Below are 16,742 nucleotides of genomic sequence, written 5' to 3'. Positions count from 1 at the left end.
ATTAGGAGGCGTGGCCCAGTTGGAGTAGGTGTGGTCTTGTTGAAGGGTGTCACTGTGTAGGCGGGCTTTGAGGTCTCATATGTGCTCAAGCCACACCTAGTGAAACAGTTCATTTCCTGTTGCCTTCAAATCAAGATGTAGCTAGCACCCTGTCTGCCTGCATACTGCCAAGCTTGCTGCCATGCTCCCCGCCATGATGATAACGGACTGAACCTCTGAACTGTAAGCCACCACCCCAATTAAATGTTTTCCTTTATAAGAGTTTCTGTGGTCATGGGGTCTCTTCACAGCAATAGAAACCCCAACTAGGACACCTACTGTGGTGGGGAGGGAGACATGTATGCCAGGCCTGTATATCACATGCTAGTCCTGTGTAAACGGAGCCAGATATAGAGGAAAACTCTGAGAGATCAGAGAGAAGAAGGAGCAAGCCAAAGCCACCTTTACCTCATTAGCTTCCCAGCAGAAAGAGAGTTCCTGTTTCTTCCCTTTTATATCCTCTCTCTGCCTAGCCATCTCACTTCCTGTCAGTCTATACAGACCTACAAACCTCTATGGTTAGCGAGTGGCAAGCTCCACCCTTTGATCTTCAGGCACACATTATTTGTACTAGCAAGATATCACCACAGTCCTGCACATCACATGCCAGACCCTGGCCAGACACTAAAATGGTAGCAAGTCACCTTGGTTCCTTGGGGCTCTGCCACTAGATTGTGTTTCTCTCTTCCACACTCTGCAAGGTACCTGTTGCCCTGGAAATTTCATGCTCCACTTTCCCTCTGGGGCTCACTGTATCAACAGCCCCTCATCAGTTGTAGATATGTCTCAGAATGATGATGACTAGGACAGTTCCAGGTGTGCCAAGCAGGAGCCATCTTCACAAGCTGGTTCTTTGTTCCATAGCAATGTATTTCCTATACATTGTTCCATAGCAATGTTTCTTTCTATTGTTGTTTCTAGACTTGTCTATTTTTATTTGATGTGCATGAATGTTTTGCCTGTGTGTATGCATGTGTACCACATGTATGCAGTACCCAATGGGGCCAGAAGAGGGCATCAAATATCTTAGAACTAGAGTTTACAAATGGTTGTGAGTTGCCATTTGGGGAATTCAAGTCTGGTTCTCTTCTAGGAGAGCAGCCAGTGCTCTTACCTGCTGAGCCATCTTTGCAGCTCTTTCTGTTGTTTCTTAAGAAAAGAAGATCAATACTAGCAAGTGACATGAAGATACTGAAATCTGTCTACCCAACATCAGTCACAATGTAGACTAAAAAGGAGCCATTTACAACAGAAGAAACATGGACCAGAGTCACCCAGAAAATCAATATGTCCTCTGAACATTTGTCTGGCAAACCTGGCCTTGCTACCTCGTTTTTTCATTCCACAAGTTCCTTCTTAGTTGAAGAGACAGTGGAGAAAGCCTTGTCCCTCTGGCTCACTCCCAGGGGCATGAACTCTCTCTCTCTGGAAAGCTCCCAGCAAACTATAGCTATTCTGGTACAGCATGGCCTATACAGCAAGTTGGTTTTGTTTGTTTGTTTGTTTGTTTTTGTTTTTGTTTTGTTTTGTTTTTTTGTTTTTTATTCAGCTGTGGCCAAATCAATACAGTTACTGATATCTATCCAAGAAGCATGAGGTTATATAAGGTAGAATCTATAAATAAATAAAAATTACAATTAATATAACAGGAGTAACACAGCTGAACTATGGTGGTGCACACTTTTAATCCCAGCACTCTGGAGGCAGAGGCAGACAGATCTTTGTGAGTTCAAGGCCAGCCTGGTCTACAGAGTGAGTTCTAGGACAACCAGGACTATACAGAGAAACCCTGTCTTGAAAAAAGAAGAAAAAGGAAAAGAAAAGAAAGGGTGATGGGGTTCAAACTTGGGTCATTTGAAAGAGCAGCCAGTGCTCTTAACCACTGAATCATGTCACTGGGAGGAGAGATGTAGATGGAGAGAGTTGCACATGGAGAGTGCACAGAGGCTCTGTAGGCATAAACCTCTTCCATGCTACCTCTCTGTTACATTTCACAACACCAGCAACCAGTGGGAATCAGGAAATAGTCCTAGAGTGACTAAGTTTGGAATATCTGCATGAACCAGACATAGGAGGCTTTCTGTCTTGCTGGATCATGTTAATTCAGGGTAGTTAAGCTCTCAGGGCCTCAGAAAGGGTAATGGGTACAGCTAAATGGTTTGTTGTGCACATTAAGAGGAGATCATCCAGAATGACATGTTCCCAGCACATAGGCATACTTAGTCCACAGAAACCACAAATGCTATCACCACCAAGAATAACCCCTCTAGTCCAGCTTTGGTGTATGGAAAGCCTAGTTGGGCATCTCCTGCCAGGTGTTGGGTGTGGCCTTTAAGATGTTGTGGGTGGGAACCTTTTTACAAGCCCTTCAAGTCCTTCACAAAGCAGAATCAATTAGGTCATCCACATAATACAGCCAACATCTTTTGCCCTTGTTAGGAGGCCTTCAGGATCAAAGGCCCACATGTTCATGGGGACTGGGTGCCTTCCCAACAATCTCCCCAACCAAGAAATAACGGCAACCCTGGTCACAGGTTCTGCGTGTGTTGCGTAGGGTGGGTGTAGTCACAGTGGTACTTAGGTTGGAGATAGCGAGCATAAGAAGAGCAAAAAGCATAGCTCAGAGATTAATTCTGCCTTTGACTGCATAGGGAAAGGGACCCGGGAAGAGGCAGCAGTCTCTGATGAGTTAAGATCCAGGTAATCCCTCCAAGGATGGAGCACAGTAGGGTGGCTTCATATTCAGGTGAAACACTTGTTGTGTCTGCCCCCTCCAGTCTCCTGGGAACAGGTCTTTGCTATTGGCTGGACACTAACACACCTGACACGTCTACAGGCTCTAGGCATAGTGATGCCCTCCCCATGCCAAACCAGCAATCAGACTTAAAACCCAATTACAGTTCAGCTCTATCTCCCCGAAGGATAATGATAATGGCAGCTTTTCCCATGGCCCAGGCAAACACTAGCACAAATCAGTGCACTTTATCCCCAAAATAGCTCTAGAAATGAGTATCATCTGCAGTGGATTGATGACAAAGTAGAGACAAGAGACACTAAGTAAATTGCCCAAAGCAGCCGTTCAGTGCAGGCGAAGAGTTGGTGTGAGATCCAGGTTCGGCTGGGGTCAAAAGGTCTCCTCTAAAAAGCACTGTCCAGCCTGTGCTGTCACCTGGCTTCCTTCTTGGTGTAAGAAAGAGGTATAAATATCCTGGGTGCTGGGTGAGCGAAAGGCTATTAGGAGCTGGGGGGAGGGGCGGTGGAGGGGTGGTGGAGGGGATTGTGTCAGATGTCAGTTTTCAGCCTCACTGTGAATGCATACTTCCCCCACAGCTTCCAGTTGGGTACATCCTGGCAGAGGAAGTACCCAGGGGCAGGTAATGTCAGGGACTGCCAGCCGCTTGTAAACATGGCTGCAGTCAACACCTGCACCAACAATTCCAATGGCAAAAAAGAAGCCATTGGTGTGTCACCGCCCATCTGCCCAAGCTGCAGCCACAAAGACTTCTGAGACAGCACCTGACAAGTCTAGAAAAGCTAGACCCAGATATTTCTGAGCCCAAGGACAGCAGGCTTTCTCATTTGAAAACAACAACAACAACAAAAAAATCAGACAAACAACCATTTAAAGCTTGCAAGTGTCATAACACAGCCACCCAGATGCATGGCAGACACAATCTCTTTTCTGACCTCCCAAGTGCAGGCAGTAATTAAGGATCATCGGAAGCCCTCGTGCATGGCACTGTGTACTTCCTGGAGACATCCCACCGATGACCTTCAGGAATGACCATGTTCAAACACTGGCAACTCTCCATTTAATCACAGGTCGTGCTGGCTGCAAACATTCATTTGCAAACGCTTGGGAGGTGAAGACAGTTCTCAAACAAACTGTGCTGGTCAGACACCTCGCTATCCCCCAGAAACCCTGGAGGCTGACCTTACAGCCCCAGGACACAACTCACAGATCAGAGCCAGCAGTGCATCCCTGACCCAGATGTGGAGGGTGGAAATTTTGCTCAAAATTTATGGGGAAGCCATGAATAAATTTTCTTCTTGAGAGTTACCTGATGAATGTGACACTTGGTGACAGTTAATCAGGATGTGTTACGCACAACGACGGCCAAAACACAGGGCAGAAAGGGTGACATTGTTAAAAAGTCCTGCTTTGTGTTGATAAAGGCTTACAGCTGCTGTAACAGAAATAGGCATCCACAGATGCAGTCATCTCTTTCCAAGATAGGCAGTAGAGAGCTCACAGAGCCACAAGCTGAGGCAAGAACCACAAGGAAAGTATGGACTAGGCAGGAAAATGGAGAGGTCAGCGTGGACAGGGTGAATTTCACACAGCCACCACACATCAACAAGCATAGGTGTGCCAGGGGCTCTGGGTCCCCTGAGCCCATGACAAGCAGCTGGAGATTATCTACAAGGAACAGAACGTTGAGATCACCGGAGGGGATAGAGTCACAAGGGAGGGTGGGGTGCGAAAGAGTTATAGCAATGAGCCATGAAGACCGCACAGAAACTGGTGTCTGACTGCTTACAGGGGGAGGGACGAGGCAGAGGGGGCTGAGTGCAGTCAGAGTTGCAGTGAGAATAGCAATGTCTCTGGCAGAAGGGGAGAGCCAGTGTCTCATCAACACTAGTACATGGGTGTACATGTCTGAGTTGGCTTTCTATCGCTGTGCTAAACACAACAAGGGAGCTTACTTTATCTTACAACTTACAGGTCGTATTCCATCGCTGAAGGATGACAGACAGGAATCTGAAGGCAGGAACCAAAGCACAGCCCACAGAGGAACACCACTCAGTGGCTAGCTCATTGCAGCTTGCTCAGCCTGCTTTCTTAAATAACCCAGGACCAGCCAGGCGTTGGTGGCTCACACCTTTAATCCCAGCACTCAGGAGGCAGAGGCAGTTGGATCTCTGTGAGTTTGAGGCCAGCTTGGTCTACAGAGCGAGTTCCAGGACAGGCTCCAAAGCTACACAGAGAAACCCAGTCTCAAACAAAACAAAACAAAACAAAACAAAACAAAACAAAACAAAAAACCAGAACCACTTGCCCAGAGGTGGCTCTTCCCACAGTGAGCTTGGCCCTCCGACATCAACCATCAATCAAGAAATTGCCCCAAATCTAGGTGTTGGCCAGGCTACATTTTCGGGAGTCTCTGGGAAGAATCTCTCCACAGTTCTTTCTGCTTCCTGCTTCTCTCAAAAGTCGCAGCGTTACTTGGTTGATAACAGCATAGCAAAGTTCCTATGTCTTCCTCTGTGTTCTGATCAACTTCTTATGTTTCTCATCAGACAATAGTTAGTGGATCCAATCCCACAATGATCCACAATGACTCTTTATGCAACAACACACTATCTGTCTTAGTTAGGGTTTCTATTGCTGTGAAGAGACATATGACCACAGCAACTCTTATAAAGGAAAGCGTTTGATTGGGGCTGACTTACAGTTTCAGAGGTTTAGTCCATTCATGATGGGAAGCATGGTAGCATGCAGGCAGATATGGTGCTGGAGAAGGAGCTGAGCGTTCTACATCTTGATCCCCAGACAACAGGTAGAGAGAGACACTGGGCCTGGCTTGAGTATCTGCCCACTCACACTTCCTCCAACAAAGCCACACCTCCTTAGAGTGCCCCTTCCTATGGGGGCCATTTTCACTCAGACCGCCACATTCCACTCCCAGCCCCCATAGGCTTGTGGCCATATCATAATGTAACATGTATTCAGTCCAACTTCAAAAGTCCCCACAGTCTATCACAATCTCAACAATGCTTGAAACTTCAAAGTCCCTTCTGAGGGTCATGCAGTCTCTTAACCGTAATCTCTCCTTAGAGATAGACAGGAATGAAATATAGTGAGAGAGCCACAGAATGTAAAATTTTTCAAAGTAATGTAACACCAGCCAATCAGTGGAGGGGTCTGCTCACACAGGGAGGGAGGCCTACCTGAGAAGGCGCAAACGCCTGAGAGTGTGTTCATGTGGCTCAGAACCTCTGTTGCATTTCCTTGTGTCACAAACAGCATTGGGAGCACAAGCTAAGTGTGTTTCCTGGGACAAAACACTCCACAGCAAGTGCCCACCCCACCCCTGCTGAGACGGAGACCTCAATCTCCTAGAGAGAACAATGGTTCTCAGCCTTCCTAATGCTGTGACCCTATAATACAGTTCCTCATGCTGTAGTGACTTCCAACTACAAAATCAGTTCATTGCTCCTTCATAACTGTAACCTTGTTACTGTTATGAATCATAATGCAATATCTGATATGCAACCCCAGAGGGTTGAGGACACCTGTACTAGAGGCAATGTCCTCCTTGGTAGGTAAGCACCATTTATCCCCTCGGAGAAGGGTAGAATTAAGACTTGAGATGACGAAGGGAATGTGAATTACGTACAGTCTTAGCCATGCCTAATGTCAATATGGGAGGATCAGGCCTCTTAGCCCAATTTGCTGCGTCACTGAATAGACTTAAGATTTTAAGCTGAAAAATGCAGGAGAATGAAGCTGGTAAACAGTGTTGGAGTGCCTAGGAATTCATGAATAATCCTGGTGAGAACTTAACTGGTTGTGGCTGTGTGGACCACCATCCTAGCACTCAGCAGGCAGAGGCAGGAGGATCACAAATGCAAAGGCAGCTTGAGCTGCAGTCAGTGTCTCTCTCAGGTATCCCCAAGGGCTAAGGGTAGAGCTCACTGTTCGGGTTCTTGCCTGAGTGACCCAGTTCTGGGTTCCACCCACAGCACTGTGTACTGGAGAAGGGTTTGTTAGGGGGGTTGGGGGTTATTGTTCTAGCTAGCTTTCTACTGCTGTGATAAAGCACTGACCAAAAGCAATGAGGGGAAAGAAAGGGTTTATATCATCTTACTGACCACAGCCCATCATCAAAGGAGCCAGAGACTCAAGAAGCTTAAGGCAGAGGCTGAAGCAGACCAGAGAGACAGTGCTTACTGGCTCATTTGCTCTTTAGCTCATGTTTATTCTGAGCATAATATGAGTGTTCATGGCCTGGGAGAATGGATTCGTGTCACCCTGAGTGCTGTAGTATGCTTACATAGGAGGTTACAAAAACTTCCCGAACCACAGAACAATACATTTAGCACATAGTGCAGGCCAGCCACAGCAGAGCAGGAAACCGTTTCTCGTGGGTTTCAGATCCTCCTACAGCCTGGCTTCAGAGCTGGTAAAGGCCAGAAGTCTACCAAGCTCAGCTATGCGTTCATCCTGATTTACCTAACGGATGGGAAGGTAGGTAGGGGTTGGAAATAAACGGCCATTAAAGAGACTAGACAGCCTGAGGTAATTTGGGCTCTTGAACTGCAATGCCCCATCGCTCCGCTATCATGATGTCCTACTCAGCCAAGGTCAAGCTGTCTGCAAGGGACAGAGAACTTCCCGGGGAAAAGAAGCAATCACACAAGTCTGCTTAATAGGGTTTGCTGTGACACAGGTTCTTTCAGAAGGAAAGAAAGACCTGAAGAAATAAAGAAACAGGATGTTCTATTACTTGGCAGGATGAAGCATGGAGAGTTCGAGAGAAATTTGCTAAGATAAGAGGTTACTGGATCCATGGGGAGCCTCAAATGAACCTGCTCCAATTCCTCTTAGAGACATCTCTACGGGGAAGAGGACGTTCCTTTCCAGGGTAAGGGTGCCTCTCTTAGAAGCATCCTGACATTTTCAGGAGAAGCTCACCGGTACCCTCCTGACCTACCATCCCTCCAGTATTCAGTGTGTCAAGTTGCCCTGTTTTAGGCTGTCAGTTCTGAGCCCCACTCATCATGAAAAGGGCATTAACAGGGCTGGAACAATGACTCAGAGGTTAGAGCGCTGGCTGCTCTTGCTGAGGGTTCAGTTCCCAGCACCCCCATGGAGGCTCACAACCATCTATAACTCCGGTTTCATCTATAGCACCCAGTTCTGGCCTCCATGGTCACTAGATGAATGACATGCATGCAGGCAAAACACTCATACTCAGAAAAGAAAATAACATTCACTAACCTGCAAAAGTCTTTTGGTACTGAGTCCACCACCTGCCCCCCGCCACACACACTCATTGCTGAAACAGAAAAACAACACTGATAACTAACTCCAAAGAATGAGATACTTGAAATTGTTATAACTGACAAATTGAGTGTTAAGCACAATAGTAAAATTAATCACATTTGTCTTCCATTTCCTGAAATTGTTTTCAGTGTTCTGGAACGTTCTTATTAACATGTTCAAGGTCTATGATGTTTGCCTGGTATATCACACTTAGAACTCTAACTAAAGACTAGCCCCCAGAAAGTAAAAAGGCCTGATGCTTACTCGATCAGTTTACCAGGTACTGGGACACACTTAGGAAATCACCATAACTAAATTGATGTGGCACGGCCACACAACAACACATTGGTTCAATAGAAGAACACAAATGTAGACCCCCAAATGGAAAGAATTTAGCATAAAGGTGGAAGCAAATGCAACAGGCAAACAGTAAATGAAATGATGAAAATGTTATTCACCAGAGAGGCCATTTGGACTTCCAATTTCAGACCTTAAGCAAAAGTAAATCCCATTTGCACTAATGACTGAGATGCAAGAAAATAAAAGAAAAAATACTTTCAAGGGAAATCTCAGAGTCTAGGCATAAATCACAGGGGTACAGAAACCCTTTTGGCAAACCTGAACCCTCAGATGGCTTCTCGTTTGGTCAAATTTTCAGTTTTTGTGACAGGGTCGTGTTAGGTAGCCCAGTCTGACCTTCATCTCGAGATCCTCCTGCCTCAGCCGCTGAGGTCTGGGGCTTATAGGCCTATACCATCATACTAGCTAGGGAACTCAGGACAGTTCAGCTTTTAAAAAAGAAACATTTGGCTATTTGCAATACTGAGATTAAAAATGTATGTATTTATTCTGAATTTTCATACAATATATTTTGACCATATTCACCCTGTACTCCCCTTCCTAGTTCCCCACCTCTTTGATCCGAGATTTGTGTATTCTTTTTTTTTTTTTAATAGCCCATCCACTCCACTTGTGCTGCTCTCTTACTCTGGAGCATAGAGCCATCCACTGCAGTATGGTCACCCTACCAGGAGCCACAGCCTTAAAGAACATGCAGTGGAATGCTCCTAGAACCTCAGTGAGGGCTGGGAACTGTGACTCTTATCCCCTTCCATGTTAGAACATTTCACTGGCTTGCCTCTGTGCAGGTGTTCACAGACAACCCCAGCTGCTATGAATTCAAGTCCAGGAGTCACTGTTTCCTTGTGCTAAGAAGACTTAAAATAGCAAAAACACTCCAGGAAAGAGGTTGATGGAGCTGGGCAGAGTGGTGCACGTCTTTCATCTCATCATTCAGGAGGCAGAGGCAGGTGAGTCTCTGTGAGTTTGAGACCAGCCTGGTCTGCAGATACAGAGCTAATTTTAGAACAGCCAGGGCTACACGGAGAAACTGTCCAAAAAAAAAAAAAAAAAAAAAAAAAAAAAAGTTGATGGGGAGTAACTAAGTCAGAAAGTCAGAGTCAGACAGATGCAGTTGATCTAAATAGTCATGGAATTAGAGGCCAGCTACCTATATAAAGAGCACTTACACATCAGCAAGGCAAACAAGCCAAGGTTAAGATAGATAAGAGCTACCAAGTACCAAGAGCTCTACTTTTGATAACCATATGCCGGGCTCTACTCTACAGGATTTATGGACACATACACATGCCTGTAGGCATGGGAATCAGGCTTCACTAGGCTCAGTATAGAATGAAATGGAGTTTATTTGGGGAAAAGGATCTTACACAGGAAACAAGTAACTGTCACATCACTCCAGCTCCAAGGATGTAGACCCTGCCACCCTAATGCTTTCCAAAACCTGAAGGGGCTTCTGAGCACCTGGCACACCCACACCTGTGACCCCGCCCAAAATGGCTTGGTCAGTGCTATGGGTGTAGGGTATGTGTGAATATATCAGAACATGCCATTTTTCAACTGCCTACCAAGCTTATTTCTCCTTGTTTCTTAGCTGTGGGGAAATTAGAGAAGTCACCTGACCAGTGAACGAAGGAAACATGGTTCTAATCCAGGCATCTTCTTCAGGAAGTAGAGGATGCTGGAATGGAGTCCAGGGCTTACTGCATGCTGCTCTGTCACTGACCATTCTCCAGCCCTGCTCCAAGTGTTTTGGGTCCAGGCTGTGAGCTAAACTGCCAGCTCCAAATGGCTAAAACAGGAAACCGTTCAACTTACTGAGGCCAGAGTGACAGAATCCGACAATAGCATCTTTCTCTAAATCCATCCAACTGACTGAACCATGAAAAAAGATCAAAACCAACTGCTAGAGACCCCAGGAAATCACGCCCTTGTGAAGCATTAACAGAAAAAATGTTGTGGGTGCTTTTTAGGAAAGCTTCTTGGAAAACAATCTAGGAGTAATTAAGGTTCTTTTTAAAATCTACTTTTTAAAAGAACAGTCACACTCTTGGGGACTCCAGCACATTTAGAAAGAACAGACTTGGAGAATAGAGCTACAGAGGACTTTAATTCACCAATCTTCTTCTGCAGAAGGAAAATCTAGGAACAGCAGTGCCCAACAGTGGAGAGGGGCTGGGCTAGAGTTTCTACAGTATCTTCCCGGGAGTTTTCAGGAGTTTTCTGCAGAGATGCCTCATGAATCTCTTCCCTGCCCCCTTGTGCCCAATCAACATGCTGGTAACAAGAAATGAACCATAGTGGGAATTTACAATGTCCAGACATTATCAATCAGAGCTTCCCCTGAAGAGCTGGGGACTGCATGTATACTGGTGTAAACCAGTTTCCACCCCATAAAATAACACATAGTCATTGAAACACACCAAATAGGTTATAGGTAATTACATGAGCTTTTATTGGAGTGGGAAAAGTTATGTATATTGGTCATTTTTAAAAGAAATGATGAAAATATGCTTTATAATATTTTTTAAAATGTGTTTATGTGTTCAGTGTTTTGCCTGCATTTTGTATATGTACCATATGTGTGCAGTCCCTGGGGAGGCCAGAAGAGGGCATAAGTGCTCCTAACTGCTGAGCCATCCTTCCAGTCCATGCTTTGCAATGTTTACTGATTATTTGAACATGGAGGTAAGTAGGCAGGACATATAGGGCACAGATGATGACTAGGGATAGTGGGAGAGAAAGCAAGAGTTGGACAAGATGGTTTGTAAATGAGTCTTTTTCTGTCCCACCAGCCAGCTCCCAAATAATGACACCAACACGTCTCATTAATCATGAAAGCTCAACCTATAGCTTAGGCTTGTTCCTAACCCGCTCTTATGTTAAATTAGCCCGTTTATATTAATCTACATTCTGTCATGTGGTGCTCCCCCTCTTCAGTCATGCACCTCCTGTTTCCTCTCCTGGCATCTCCTCCTTTCTTTTTCCCAGAGTCCTCTCTGTCTCCAGAAGTCCCACCTAACCTCTTCCCACCCAGCTATAGGCCATTCAGCTTTCTTTTTCTTTTTCTTTTTCTTTTTTAAGGCAAGGTTTCTCTGTGTAGCTTTGGAGCCTGTCCTGGAACTCGCTCTTGTAGACCAGGCTGGTCTCAAACTCACAGCGATCCACCTGTCTCTGCCTCTGCCTCTGCCTCTGCCTCTGCCTCTGCCTCTGCCTCTGCCTCTGCCTCTGCCTCTGCCTCTGCCTCTGCCTCTGCCTCTGCCTCTGCTTCTGCCTCTGCCTCTGCCTCCTGAGTGCTGGGATTAAAGGCATGGGCCATTTGTCACTTTCATATGGCTGTGTGAGAGTTTATAAGAAAAAAAAAAAAAGAAACTAAGTTAAATTATTATACTTGAATTTACAGGATTACTCTAATACTATCAGATGAAACCTCATATTCCAGAACCATGTGGTTGGGGTGAATGAAGTAACCTTAAATGCCATATGTGTATAGATCGACCTGTAGTCTTGAATGAACAGTGTGACAGATGGACTGTGAGTGTGTTTATGTGTCTGAATGTATGTGAGTGTGTCTATGAGTATGTGTGTGAATGTGCTTGTGTGTCTGTTTGTGTGACTGTGTGTGTGAATGTGTTTGTATATGAGTGTGTCTGTGTTTTGTGTGTGTTTGTGTGTGTATTTGTGCACGTGTGTGTTTGTGTCTGTGAGTGTGTTTGTGTGTGTGAATGTGTTTGTGGGTGAGTGTGTATGTCTGTGAGTGTGTTTGTGAGTGTGAATGTGTCTTGGGTGAGTGTGTGTGTGTCTGTGAATGTGCTTGTGTGGGTGTGTCTGTGTCTGTTTTTTATGTGTGTGTGTGTTTGTGTCTGTGAGTGTGTGTGTTTGTGTCTGTGAATGTTGTGTGTGTGTGTGTGTATGTGTGTGTGTGAGTGGGGGCGTGGAGATCCCAGAAAGCAGAGTTCAAAGTCAGTTTGAGCCAGGCTTTTCCTTGTACTTATTGAGCTCTTTCTTGTGTCATACCTTCACAACTTGAAAGGCATCTAACAATCAAAATACTAGAAAAAGTTCTCTTTCACATGGTTCACCTTTGCCACTTACCTGCAGAAGAATAAGCTCTGTTATTGCCTTGGCTGCTAAAGAAATGGAGCTCAGACACAGGTGAGGGAGCTGCCTGACCTGTGCACCCTTTGTGGCCCGCAGGTCAGGGTTCCAGCAGGAAGTCCAGAAGACAGGGCTGATGGGGACAGCAGAACTTCTGAAACCTGCTGCTGTGCTTGGAGGCTGTTCGCCCTTCCTCAGATTCCAGACTGGTGGTACCCGGAGTGCGTGGCCTTTCGGGGAAATAGAGTCTAGTGGGAGGACTTGGCTCATCCTTGCAAGGGATTATGGCACCTCCCCCTTCTCCCTCTATCCCTCTTTCCTCTTTCTCCTCCTGTTTCCTTCTGTGCATCTCCCTTCCTCTCTCCCTCCCTCTTCCCTTATCCCTCTCTTTCCCTGGCTCTAAGTATAATCTTTTCTCTGCTCATGCTCCCCACACTGTAATATAACTCAGCCTGGAGGGGTCTTCACCAGAGCATATGCACAGCTGCTTGCATTTTTGAACTTTTGTATTGTAACTTTCAGAACTGTAGCTGAAAAGCTTGTTTATAAAGTGTCATACTACAGCCATACAAAATAGAACAATGCCTTGTGGCCAACAATGTCTTCCTGGGAAAGACAACCATTTTTCTAAGAATGAACTCTGCATAAAATACAATGGACACGCAACAACCACTATCAACACACACAGTCAGGAAACCTATTGCCTAACTGTGCTTGAAATAGCCAGTGTCTGCCAGTAAGCCCCTCATGTTACCTCAGCCTTAAGTGATAGTGTCTCAGGGTTACCTGGTCTGCAGTCAAAAGAACATTCATGACCACCACCTGCTGCAGCATGCAACGAGGGAGTGGTACTTACAGCATCCTTCCCCTGCCTCACCAATGTGTCCTTCCTTAACAACAAGGACCAGGCTGGAGAGCTTGCAAGTCTATTCCACAGGAAGCCCCAGACCACAGACCTGTGTGTCATCCTTTGGCCATATCAACGTCTCTGAGGAACACACTTTGTACTTATTTCAGAGATCTGGAAATCAAGGAGAGAGTGTTGTGACATGGTCAAATGACTCACAGGTGTAGCTCTGGGTGGCATCAGGCTCATTGGCACCAACTTCCCAATCTTACCTTCCTCAGTGGCAGTCAAGTGTGCCTGTATATCCTGGAAAAACCTGTTCCCACCACTCATTTAAGGTATATGAGTGTCTGCATATATGGCTGTGTATCGTGTACATGCAGTGCCTATGGAGGCCAGAAGGGGGCATCAGATCCTCTGGAACAGGAGTTACACATGGTTGTAGGATGAATTCTAATTGGTACTAATAATAAAAACCCAGAGACAGGTATTGGGGTGAAAGCTGAAGGTGAGAAATATGACCACAGTTGTGAGTTGCTATGTGGGTGCTAATGTAAGACCCTCAGAATGAGGAGTCTTCCCGGTTCAGTCGATACCCCAAGAACTCAATGTCCAGTCCAGTTGCTGCAAAACGCAAGAGGCTTTAATGAACAGGAAACATTTGCGCAAACGGGCTCCTCCAGCACGCAGGCTAGAGAGAAGCCCCCTCCCCTGGGCCCAGGTGTTTTTAAAGGCAAACCCACAAGCTTAGGGAGGAGGTGCGACCCTCTGTCCATTGAGTACATGACCCTTGGAGGCAGGATGGTCCCGCTATTAGGGTCAGCAGACCTTAGGGCTTCAGGTGTGCTAATTAATCTTGTCTGGGCAAACCAGGGTTACAGCAGCCATCTCTTTGTTTCCTAAGGACCCTATTTACCACCTGTCGACTCACAGGAAAGGAGGGGCAGTGTGAATTCTTCTTATCTCAGGGCCTTGTGAGAGGAAGCTAGCAAATTCCAAGGAACAGATATTGGTTTCCAGATTAGTCCATCATTAACATTACTTTTTAGGTCTTTCACTAAGAACCAAACCCAGGTCCTCTGCTAGGGCAGCTGATGCTCTTAACCACTAAGCATTTCTCCAGCCCTGCAAAGCATGGCTTTTGAAACTGGATGGCTTCAGAAACTGAGAAACCTTCTTCCAGATCCACACTGAGTTAGTGTGTTTGACCACGTCCTGTGGGCTTCCTGTAGCTCCGGCTGTCACATGTGAGAGTCTAGTCCTCAAGTCCAGAGCCCATGCACCAGCAAGATTGGCCCTGCAGCCCACTGTGGGTGCTCAAGCAAACCAGGACCTCTCTGAGGGTTAGCATCCCCTTTCCCACAGAAGGCATATACAGATGGCTTTGCCTCATGGATCTTTTATGAGAATCCAAGTAGAAAAATTATGAGGAGTTGCTTTGCAGACCATAAAACACTTAGGGCACATGAGACACTGGATTGATTTGCTATGTCTTAGGAAAAGAGATGTTCTCCTGGGGTCCTTTATGTTCAAGCATGTTTAAGATAGCAGATACACACACTCATAATAAGCCGGCAACTGGACATCTTTTTCATGGTCAATCCAAGTCCACTAGCAAATCTTGTATAAAATTGAATGCAATTCCCTCAGTAAATTCTGTTGCTACCAGTAGCGATGGGGATGGGGGTAGTGTTTGCCACCAGCAAATAAGATGTTTTAAAGGCAGGCATTCTTTCTGGCCACAGTTAATTCAGCTGGGTGCTGGGCTAGCATCTCCAATTCTAAACAGGAGCTTTGAGAAGAAAGCTCGACACAATGTGTTGTCTCAGACTTCCAAAATGCAAATCAGCCTTTGGACTTAAAGTCCAGAATATTCTTCTAAATTTAAATGAGAGCCACTTTAAATTTTAGTAAGGCAATCTGGCCAAGATTATGAAAATAATCATCTTTCGGGGTCTAGAACATGACAAAGCATCTAAGAGGGCTTGTGTTCCTTGAATGTTGGCGATAAGCCAGGAACAAGGCAGGCGTGGCAGCTCATCTCATTATTATTCACTGGATTTTGCAAGTGAGGAAAGCTGAACCACTGCCATCTAGCCAGCTGTTTATTTCCTCAGAGGAGTTCACAGAACTGTTGTATAGGTCGATCCTCCAAGCCAAGCAACAGCCACCCATGGGAGTTCAGCTGTCCCCTCTCACAAAAATCATCCCTGCTGGGCGTGTTGGCTCTTGACTTGACATCCCCTCATAGAAGGAGAGGCGGGGAGGGTAAGAGGACCTTCAGTCTCATAGCCAGCCTCTCCATCCCACCAGATGTTAGCAATTCTGGTGTGAGTACACCTGGCCTCCAGGAGGAGCTATGATAAACAGGCTGGATGGGACAGGTGGCAGAGGGAGGACTAAGGGAGAAAGCTCTTGTTGTGTGAACATAGGAAAGCCACCATCCAGCTTGGGAAAGACTTTCCAGTGTAGCATGGGGTTGACAACACCCACACACCTGTAGGTAACCCCTCACCAATGCTCTGTAAGGAAGCCCAATAAGCACATTGATTTCCCAGAGTGAACTTTGAGGCATCATACTCCATTTATTGTGGAGACTTCAATAGGGTAAACCATTTTTACATCTCCCCTCTGGAAAGGGGTTCCAGCAACAGTCACTGTCAACATGTCTGTCAATTAGACTCAAACTATACTAAGCCTTAACCAATAGAGAATTCCAGAAGAGCCTACCTTACTGTAGGACAAGCAGCATCCCACACCTGGTCACAAACTATCACCCAGACTTCCTACTTACTCTAGAATGTCCCGAGAAGTAGAAAGCCAACAAACTAATACATGCCATCTGATTGGCATGTATTATCAAAGACCATGGGCTGTGTATTGGGCATTTTCAACAGCTTTGTGCACAGGTGAGGCCATTCAGTGAGTCCGTATTTTAAAGAAACACAGGGAAGAACGATAAGATCTCTGAAAGTAAATGTCATATTTTAAACCATCCACAGGCACTAGCCGCAGGGCAGTGGCAGAGTGGGCTAATTTATTTCTATATTGCTGGCAACATGTTTATGACCCATAGCTGAAGACACAGAATACAAATGGATTCCCCTTAAAGCCCACACATCCAGGATCTCTCTCAGAACACAGGAAGATGGTCAAAAGTTTGGGGGTTGGAATGGAATGAAGTTTTTAATCTCTTAAATTGTCTTCTCTTAAATTTTAATCTCTTAAATTCTTTTCAGAACATTGCTTTTACAATTAATAAAATGGAGAGGGAAGTAACTTTTATTATCTCATTATGCCATTTTAGTTGAGGGTTGCATAAATAAATATGGATATGACTAAGACATGATG

Source organism: Phodopus roborovskii, unplaced genomic scaffold, assembly GCF_943737965.1.
Source record: "Phodopus roborovskii unplaced genomic scaffold, PHOROB, whole genome shotgun sequence".
In the NCBI taxonomy this organism is placed as follows: domain Eukaryota; kingdom Metazoa; phylum Chordata; class Mammalia; order Rodentia; family Cricetidae; genus Phodopus; species Phodopus roborovskii.
Note: the sequence above shows the minus strand (reverse complement) of the source record.